Source organism: Pleurodeles waltl, chromosome 5, assembly GCF_031143425.1.
Source record: "Pleurodeles waltl isolate 20211129_DDA chromosome 5, aPleWal1.hap1.20221129, whole genome shotgun sequence".
Lineage (NCBI taxonomy): Eukaryota > Metazoa > Chordata > Amphibia > Caudata > Salamandridae > Pleurodeles > Pleurodeles waltl.
The window spans coordinates 1,470,776,368-1,470,787,217 of record NC_090444.1 but is presented as its reverse complement, the minus strand read 5'-3'; the positions used below and the strand labels follow the sequence as shown (position 1 = coordinate 1,470,787,217).

Below are 10,850 nucleotides of genomic sequence, written 5' to 3'. Positions count from 1 at the left end.
TTCTTTTCTTCCTCTGCAGGGGTCCTTCAGCTCAGCAGTCCTCTTCTTCTTGTAAGTTGCAGGAATCTAAATCTTTAGGTTCAGGGAAGCCCTTAAATACTAAATTTAAGGGCGTGTTTAGGTCTGGGGGGTTAGTAGCCAATGGCTACTAGCCCTGAGGGTGGGTACACCCTCTTTGTGCCTCCTCCCAAGGGGAGGGGGTCACATCCCTAATCCTATTGGGGGAATCCTCCATCTGCAAGATGGAGGATTTCTAAAAGTTAGAGTCACTTCAGCTCAGGACACCTTAGGGGCTGTCCTGACTGGCCAGTGACTCCTCCTTGTTATTCTCATCATTTCCTCCGGCTTTGCCGCCAAAAGTGGGGGCCGTGGCCGGAGGGGGCGGGCAACTCCACTAGCTGGAGTGTCCTGCGGTGCTGGAACAAAGGGGTGAGCCTTTGAGGCTCACCGCCAGGTGTTACAGCTCCTGCCTGGGGGAGGTGTTAGCATCTCCACCCAGTGCAGGCTTTGTTACTGGCCTCAGAGTGACAAAGGCACTCTCCCCATGGGGCCAGCAACATGTCTCTAGTGTGGCAGGCTGCTGGAACCAGTCAGCCTACACAGATAGTTGGATACAGTTTCAGGGGGCACCTCTAAGGTGCCCTCTGGGGTGTGTTTCACAATAAAATGTACACTGGCATCAGTGTGCATTTATTGTGCTGAGAAGTTTGATACCAAACTTCTCAGTTTTCAGTGTAGCCATTATGGTGCTGTGGAGTTCGTGTTTGACAAACTCCCAGACCATATACTCTTATGGCTACCCTGCACTTACAATGTCTAAGGTTTGGCTTAAACACTGTAGGGGCACAGTGCTCATGCACTGGTGCCCTCACCTATGGTATAGTGCACCCTGCCTTAGGGCTGTAAGGCCTGCTAGAGAGGTGACTTATCTATACTTGCATAGGCAGTGAGAGGCTGGCATGGCCCCCTGAGGGGAGTGCCATGTCGACTTACTCATTTTGTTCTCACCAGCACACACAAGCTGGCAAGCAGTGTGTCTGTGCTGAGTGAGGGGTCTCCAGGGTGGCATAAGTCATGCTGCAGCCCTTAGAGACCTTCCCTGGCATCAGGGCCCTTGGTACCAGAGGTACCAGTTACAAGGGACTTACCTGGATGCCAGGGTGTGCCAATTGTGGATACAAAAGTACAGGTTAGGGAAAGAACACTGGTGCTGGGGCCTGGTTAGCAGGCCTCAGCACACTTTCAATTCAAAACATAGCATCAGCAAAGGCAAAACGTCAGGGGGTAACCATGCCAAGGAGGCATTTCCTTACAGTGAAGTATTGAGGTATATCTTATAGCTATAGTGTCCCATATCTTCATTATTTTTGGATGTGCTGAATTCCTGGTGGCATATTTCTGAAAAGGATTGTAGTAATCCTAAATGTCGTACACTTGCTTAGGTTTGGGCTGATGGAATCAAACCTGCTTTCCAAATTATGTGGCTGAGATGTTCATTTAATCTAAAAGATCCCACTCCTCTCCATCATTGTGTTCACTACGATAGTCCTAAGCAGTAGAATATCTCTGTGCATCCTCATTGGGTTTCAGGTTCCCCTTAGACTGAACGTAATTTGCTAACAACCAAAATTATGCTAGCAGAGTACATTTTGTTTCACCACATTGTCTCTTTTGTACACTGAAATATCATTACCTGCTAACAATAACAGTGGAGGTTGTCTCTGAGGATAAGCGCATGGAGCATAGGGCGCAGCAAGATGGTGGCAGTCTGAGGGCAGTTATAAGATGGAAGAAGGGCGCTCAGTGTGCTTGTCCCCCCTTCGCATGAGAGTGCATTTGGAATAGATTTAGTCTCCATATCTATGGCCTCCTGATTTTACTGATGCAGTGGATACTGATTGACTTCAATATATGCCATGTGCAACCCTGGTACATACTTGTTGAGTTACTGGGCATAATTTAAGGATCTGGATACAACAGCTCACTTCTTTCTGATGGCACCAGGCTAGGTGTCCCAAAAACGTGCTTGTGGCCTGCTGTGCAGGCAGAGGTATGGTTGCTGGAAGCAAATTGTTTACTGCATTTCGGTACACTGACCTGCGGCCCAGTGGGGTACAAAATCTCCTAGCCTCTTCCCAAGACCAAAGGCGGGCCTGGCGGAAAAAAATTGTCTTTCTCCTTGTCAACCTTGCTGCAGTTCAAAGGCCTCCCATTACTAAGGGAGTGCCAAATGAAAAAGTGGGAGAGGCAGTCAAAAAGGACCCCGCCTTAGGTAGTGGGACTTTCAGGAAGACTGAGATAAATATTAGCTAGAGACCTCCAGGTTCCAGCCTCTGCTCTGATGAACAGGGAAGAGAGGAAACTGGGGCATACGTAAGCAATAATGTGCTCTAGGACAGTGGTTCACAACCTGTGGTCCGGGGACCCCTGGTGGTCTGTGAATCCTCCTCAAGGCGTCGGCGACTGCTTAGAAAATTAAATATTATTAACAGATTACGTCCCAAGCTTTCAGTAATGACTCATTGGGGGGGTAACCGGATTCCAATAATGATTCAGTGGGGGTCCCCAGATTCCAGTAATTATAAAGTGGGGGGTCCCCAGAAGTCAAAAGTTTGAGAACCACTGCTGTAGGATACTGAGCTTGAACAACATGTACAAGTAAAGGAACTTGTTTATGTTGTTAAATTAACAAAATGCATGCTTCCTCCAGGCAGGAGCAATATGTGTTCTGCTTCTCTTCCTGCATCAGTGCAAGCATGGAAACAGAACACAAGTATGCTCCAAGGCTTTGGGAGTACCTTTAAAATCTCCTACCGGCTGGGAGTACAATTACATGTTTGCTCCAGTTTGTCAGAAGATTTAAAAAATGCTTTTGCCAGATGGGAGAAAATATATGTTTCTCTGCCCATGGGACAGGGGAAACCTCTGTGTCCCTAGAACACAACCACTGAGCTGCTCTTAGGGATGGGGCCCCCGAGGCCTTCTTAGGTTTGAGGAGGTAGGCTGTGTGACCCCCCTCCCTTTTTTTTTTTTTTTTTTTTTTTTTAATCACAAAGCCCAGGGAATGGAATCTCCGGGGCCTAACAAGGCTTTGGGAGGGAAGTTGCACATGACCGCCCCCCCCCCCCCCCCCCAAAAAAAAGCCCACTCGGCGTGGGCCAGAGCCTGTGGTGTTGTCTTTTTTGGACGAGAGGGTGTGTTGCCCCTCTTCTCTGGCCTCTGTGAGGCCCAGGGGACTCTACTGCCCATGGTAATATTAAAATTTCAGGAAGGGGGCATTGCAGCCCTCCTCTCAGGTACATTAGGGCCCCAGGGAACCACATCCCCTTGGCTATAGATATATTTGTTCGATGGCATGTGTAGCTGCAGATACACATGCTATGCATATCCATTCCGACATCTAGTGTTGGGCTCAGAGTGTTACAAGTTGTTTTTCTTCGAAGAAGTCTTTTCAGAGTCACGGGATCGAGTGACTCTTCTCGGTTCCATTGCGCATGGGCATCGACTCCATTGTTAGATTGTTTTCTTTCCGATGTGTGTGTGGTGGTGTTGGACCCCACTTTCCAAATAGTATATCACCCTGGGGACACCATCCCCTGACCTCATCCAAGCAGTATCCTGGTGAACCCATTGACCTGAACAAGGCTGTTACCCACCTGTGCCCACACCTTGTCAGGCAGGAAACGCAACTTTGCTCCTGCCAGGTTGTTAGAAGAGTAAAATGCTGCTCCTGCCTGGGCAGCAACAAAGAAATAGTTGGCTCCTGCCAGCACCACAATGAATGGGGAGCCAGCAAGGGGTCGCGTGGCCCTTAGGCCCCCCTGCCCAACACCCTCCAACATAAAAAAAAAAAAAAAAACAGCATTGGCAAAGCCAGTAGGTCTTGCCTATGTGGGATTTATTGGTTTAGCCAATGTTTTTTGCTATGTTGCAAATGGCTGAAAGTAATATAAAAAAAGATGTATGACACTTTTTTTCCCTTTTTATTTATGCTTCACCAAAGCTAACGTTGATTGTATAATATGGCTAAACAAACATTGACAATGCCTATAGAGACCTATAGGCTTTGCCAATGCTTGGTATGGAAGGCCATATGGTAAGTTATAAGTATTTCATATAGTGTTTACAACAGCTGAAGTGCTAATGCTATAGAATGGAGATTAACCTTGCCAAGCTGTTACTGTGTCCGGATTGAGGAGCATTTTAGAACCATACAAAAACTGTGAAAATGTGCCATATAAATGCACTGAATGTATCATAAGTTGTAGGTAGACAGAAAAGTCCAATAGGTTACAGATTTTCTTACAGTGATGCTTTAGGCTTTGTATTACTTTGGGTGTATTGGTTACAAAATCATCAAAAAAGCTCTCCTTACTGCTTGTTTAGCAATAATCGGTGTAAAGTGGGTTTTCGAGAGCTTTTGCCCCCTGTGCTACTGCACCTGCTACACCTTTCATATCCTGGCCCCAAAGTGCCTGCAAGGTAACTGCGCTTGTGACTGCTTGTTCAGTAGTAAAATATAGCATTAATTAGTACTCAGTGGGTATACTAGGCTTTAAGCCCTTGTCTCACTGCACCTGCTGTACCATTCAAATTGTGGGCCTACTGCCTGCACGGTAACTGCGCTCGAGACTGCTTGTTTAGTAGTAATAGCAATAATCAGCTGCTCGGTGGGTTTCCTAGAGCTTTTGGCCCCCGTGCTGCTACACCTGCTGCACCATTCAAATATTGGCCGTAGTGTCTGCAAGGTAACTGCTCTTGTGACTGCTTGCCTAGTGGTAACATGTAGTAACAATCAGTGCTCGGTGGGTTTCCTAGAGCTTTTGGTCTCTGTGCCACTCCACCTGCTGCACCATCCAAATCATGGCCCTAGTGCCTGCAAGGTAACTGCTCTTGTGACTGCTTGCATCGTGGTTGCAACTAGCAATAATCTGTGCTTGTTGGGTTTCCTAGAGCATTTGGTCCCTGTGTCATTGCACCTGCTGCACCCTCAAAATCATGGCCTTAGTGCCTGCAAGGTACCTGCACTTGTGACCGCTTGCTTAGTGGGAACATATAGCAATAATCAGTCTTCGGTGGATTTCCTAGAGCTTTTGGCTTCTGTGCCACTGCCCCTGTTGCACCATCGAAATCATGGCCCTAGTGCCTGCAAGGTAACTGTGCTTGTGACTGCTTGCTTAGTGGTAACATATAGAAATAATTGGTGTTTGGTGATTTTCCTAGAGCTTATGTTCCAATGTGCCACTGCAGCTTCTGCATCATCCAAATCATGTCCCTAGTGCCTTGAAAGTAGCACGAGGAAATAGCTTATATCTTGTAATGTATGTGTTCAGAAAAACAGCACAGTTGCAAATGTAATACATAATTATTTTGTAGGTAAACACAAAAGCTTTCATAAATAGTGCCTTTAAACTTGTCCAGCTCTCCAAAATGAGTTGCCACAGATGTCATAAATAAAGTATATGCTTTAATCGTCCAAGTGAAATCCAAGCTTTGTTAAGTTGTGTTTTAATGTGCCTTGCTGCTTTTCTTTGAAAAGATCTTATCCTGTGCTTGACAGTGAATGGGCCATAAACAGTAATAGTGGTGTGGGGGTGGTGAATGCTGTGCTGGGAACCAATTCTTTTTTGTAATTGGTAACAATGATGCAGAATCTTCGCAGTAGTGCTCAGCTAGCAAGCGCACTCAGTGTGAGTAAAAGCTCCATCTGGAAGTGACTGGGCTGATCTTCTCCAGTTTGGAGTTTCTCTTTGATGTGGCTCATAAAAGGAAGTATCCTTGATTCTCTGCCATACACTTCCACCTGAATGGTTCAGAGGATGCTGACTAGTCTTAGGCCCTGCTATATACATTTATTCCCATTTGTCTTCTGTCAAAAATACTGTGAAAGATTAGAAGTCCTCTGAGAGGACCGAGCATAGCAATTTCTGATTGCCTCTGACTGAGTGAGGAGTATATGGTATACTGATCAGTTAGCACTCCACATTTATCTGCCCCTCCATCTCCTGTGCAGAGAAGTCCTGCACTGTTAGCAGAGTAAAGATCTTCAGGTTCACCACACTAATATGCTGTGGTTGTGTGACTGAAGATTGAACAGTGTTCGTTAAGAGCCCTTATGCTTTCTTGATGGAGTCGCAGACATCATCTTGACAACCAGTTACTAAATCCATTTGCTTCTAAATCTATCTGCACAGTCTTGTACATCAACTTCTTCAAATCTTTGCCTTATGACTTACGTTGTTCCTTGCACAGCAGGGTATGGTGGTGGCTATGGTTAAAGGCTATCTCACTGGCATCTCTGCTGAAGGAGGGAGACTTACCTGTCTTCTGAGGAGCTGGAGTCCCCTGTCCCTAGCAGAATAGACCTGTTATACAGCCCACCTAATGCCAACTTCTGTAAAAACTGTGTTTGACAGCCTTGATAAACTGAATGAGCCCCAGAAACAGGACATTTGTCCAAGTAGCTACCTAGAGGAATCAACACCAAGCATATCACCAAGGTCCATTAAAGACTCCATTGCTTCCAGCACTCGAGAAAGACGAGCCTGCTGCGTCAAGAACCTCTGTGTTCCTCTGGAGTGCCGTCCTGTGGAGTCTTGAGAATTCAAAGCCTGGCCTTGAGTCTTTTTTTATTGGTTGGAGGAAATTGTGCAGATTTTGGAACCATTGAAATTTCATTTCTAGCCTTAACTGTTCTGGAGGTCTCTCCTGAAAAATTTCTAACCGCAGGTAGATTTTGAAATACAGGCCACAATCTTAAAATACCTACAGTGCCTTGACTGAACTGGCCTCTTATTGAGCCATTGCCCCATGAAATAGCACAGAAGCTACTGCATTTTGATGCCAGTGACTATGCTCACTGATATGGAACTGATTAGACACAAGTCACCTTCATCCCTCTTGAATACCATAGAGACACCCCTAAATGATTTTACTTACCTTGAAGAATTCACTCTTAATTTCTTTGTATGTTGGATCCATTAGGCTTCTTTGAACATCTTTTATCGTTTTCTTTGAAATAACTTTGTCACACCCTTTCAAATAACTGAGATTAGTTTTGGCTGAAGGAATCTGCAAGGTTTGTTGGGGAATATCCAGAGCTCGCTGTAGCAGGCTTATAGTGGATACCTGATGGTACTTACACCTTGTGCCAGGTCCAGTTATCCCTTATTAGTAGATTAGTAGTGTTCCAGCAGCTTAGGTTGTTAGAAGTAGCTAAAGAGGAGCAGCTTAGGCTGAACTAGGAGACATGCAAAGCTCCTACTACACCAGTTATATCATATAGCACTATATCATAAGAAACACAATACTCGGAGTTACTAAAATTAAAGGTACTTTATTTTAGTGACAATGTGCCAAAAATATCTCAGAGGATATACTCCCTTAGGAGGTAAATAAAATACACAAAATATACACACAGACCAAAATCAGGTAAGTAAACAGTTAGAAAAATAGTGCAAACACTGTAGAATACAATAGGATGCAATGGGCCTAGGGGCAACACAAACTATGTACTCTGAAAGTGGAATGCGAAGCGCGAATGGACCCCTACGCTAGTGTAGTGTGTAGAGGGTCGCTGGGAGTGTAAGAAAACACTAAGAGTGTCCAAGACACCCTACCCCAAGACCCTGAAAAGTAGGAGTAAAGTTACCCTACTACCCCAGAAAGACAGTAAAGTCGAGATAGGGGATTCTGCAAAGACTACAACTGACTGCAAAGCACTGAAGACAGACTCCTGGACCTGAAGACCTGCAAAGGAAGGGGACCAAGTCCAAGAGTTGTGAAAGTGTCCAGGGGGGGCAGGAGCCCACTAAACCCCGGATGAAGGTGCAAAAGGGCTGCCTCTGTATGGAAGAAGCTGAAGATTCTGCAACAACGAAAAGTGCTAGGATCTTCTCCTTTGTGCAGAAGATGTCCCAGGGAGTGCTGGAGGATGCAGCGTTGTTTCTTTAGAGAAAGACCGCAAACAAGTCTTGCTAGCTGCGAAGGTCGTGGTTGAAGAAAAAGGGTGCTGCCCAGGCCCAGGAAGGACCAGGAGGTCACCACTTGGAAGAGGAGACAGAGGGGGCCCTCAGCAACACAGAGGGCCCACGCACAAGAAGGCAGCACCCGCAGAAGTACTTGAACACGGGTTCAAGAAAACTGAGCACGGCGGTCTACAAAAGAGGTTCCCACGAAGCCGGTGGTCAACTCAGCGAGTTGAGCAACGCAGGATGGAGTGCTGGGGACCTGGGCTAGGCTGTGCACAAAGGATTCCTTGCAAAAGTGCACAGAAGCCCTAGCAGCTGCGGTTCACGCAGTACACAGGGTTACTGTCTGGAGAGGGGAGGCAAGGACTTACCTCCTCCAAATTTGGACAGTTGGACCACTGGACAGTCAGTGTCACTTGGGTCCACCACCTGAGTTCCAGGGGCCATGCTCGTCAGGATGAGAGGGGTCCCGAGTACCAGTGACGCTGAAATTTGGTGCCTTCTGGAGCAGGGGGAAGATTCTGTCGACCCACAGGAGATTTCTTCTTGGCTTCCAGTGCAGGTTGAAGGCAGACAGCCCCCAGAGCATGCACCACCAGGAAACAGTTGAGAAAGCTGTCAGGATTAGGCGCTACAATGTCGCTGGTAGTCTTCTTGCTACTTTGTTGCAGCTTTGCAGGTGTCCTGGAGCAGTCCGCAGTCGATCCTTGTCAGAAGTCGAAGAGGGAGATGCAGAGGAGCTCTGGTGAATTCTTGCAAGTCGTTATCTGAGGAAAAGCCCACTGGAGAGACCCTAAATAGCCCTTAGAGGAGGATTGGCCACCTAGTGAGGTAAGCACCTATCAGGAGGGGTCTCTGACGTCACCTGCTGGCACTGGCCACTCAGAGGCCTCCACTGTGTCCTCACACCTCTGGATTCAAGATATCAGGGGTCTGGGACACCCTGGAGGAGCTCTGGGCACCACCCCTGGGGTGGTGATGGACAGGGGAGTAGTCACTCCCCTTTCCTTTGTCCAGTTTCGCACGAGAGCAGGGACTGGGGGTTCCCTGAACCGGTGTAGACTGGCTTATGCAAGGAGGGCACCATCTGTGCCCTTCAAAGCATTTCCAGAGGCTGGGGGAGGCTACTCCTCCCCAGCCCTCAACACCTATTTCCAAAGGGAGAGTGTGTAAGACCCTCTCTCAGAGGAAATTCTTTGTTCTGCCTTCCTGGGACTGGGCTGCCCAGACCACCGGATTGCAGAACGCTGTCTGTGGGTTGGCAGCAGCGGCAACTGCAGAGAAAACCCCAGAGAGCTGGTTTGGCAGTACGCGGGGTCCATCGTGGAGCCCTGGGGATGCATGGGATTGGCACCCCAATACCATATTTGGCATGGGGACAATTCCATGATCTTAGACATGTTACATGGCCATATTCGGAGTTACGATTGTGAAGCTACATATTGGTATTGACCTATATGTAGTGTACGTGTGAAATGGTGTCCCCGCACTCACAAAGTCCGGGGAAATTGCCCTGAACAATTTGGGGGCACCTTGGCTCGTGGCAGGGTGCCCTCACACTTAGTAACTTTGCACCTAACCTTCACTAAGTGAAGGTAAAACATATAGGTGACTTATAAGTTGTTTAAGTGCAGTGTAAAACGGCTGCGAAATAACGTGTGTGTTATTTCACTCAGGCCGCAGTGGCAGTCCTGTGTAAGATTTGTCTGAGCTCCCTATGGGTGGCAAAAGAAATGCTGCAGCCCAAAGGGATCTCCTGGAACCCCAATACCCTGGGTACCTAGGTACCATACATACTAGGGAATTATAAGGGTGTTCCTGTGTGTCAATTAGAATTGGTGAAAATGGTCACTAGCCTACAGTGACAAATTTAAAGGAGGAGAGAGCATAAGCACTGAGGTTCTGGTTAGCAGAGCCTCAGTGACACAGTTAGTCACTACACAGGTTCACACATTCAGGCCACAAACCTGGAGCACTGGGGTCTTGGCTAGCAGGATCCCAGGGAGACCGGCAAAAACAAACTTAAATACATGTAAAAATGGGGGTAACATGCCAGGCAAGATGGTACTTTCCTACACTCGCCCATAGTATAACATTGGCTTCAGGGCTCAATATAAAGTAAAACAGTGGTGCTAAGCACTTCGGACCTACAGATGCTTCTCTTTACATGTTACTTTACATGTAAACTGGTTCAAAATGTCTAAACTGACAACATCTCTTTGGGTTACCCTAGGCTATTCGATCCGGCTAATCTGTGAGAGTCAAGTACTAAAGAGTTCTCCTTGGTTATACATAATGAGTGCAGCATTTGTGTCGCTGCTTTATGCCAGTGGTAAAACATCACAGTTGTTGACCAGGCAATTCTTGGACTATCCCGGGACCTCAAGAATATGCCTCACAGAGAGACAACAGTCATTCTTCTTACCATGGTATTCTCTTAGCCTGACATAAGAGGGCATGCACTCACTGCTCTCCATCATGTAATAAGTGTTGGTTGTCAGACAAAAAAGTCTAGCTCTACAGCGCTGTAAAATATGATGTAATGAATAGTTCCTTTGCTCAAGAGAATGTGTAATGCCAATGTCCCTACGTAAGGTGACTCAGGCACTTCAGGGTAACCTTGGAAGACCGGCTCTGCTTTTCAAAGTTTCCCAGTTTGCAAGTGAAGTTGGATTTGGTAAGAGGTCAGGACATAATCCTCCATGCACCACCCCTTGATTGACACTTCAGAATAACAATTGGTAGACATGCTCTAAATATTCTATAGGTATGGAATTAATGATGAGGATGCAGTGGGAAAATTATTTTTAACTGTTTGCTTGTGATATTGCTATCATCTTCTTTTGTGACATTGTGACCACATTTGATGGTCTGTTGGAC

General features: G+C 46.7%; 1 protein-coding gene across 2 annotated transcripts in view; it reads left to right on the top strand.

Annotated features, from left to right (window-relative positions):
* PHF3 (PHD finger protein 3) overlaps positions 1 to 10,850 on the top strand; it is a 629,825-nt gene that overhangs the window by 87,063 nt on the left and 531,912 nt on the right. The gene's annotated exons all lie outside the window — the stretch shown is intronic.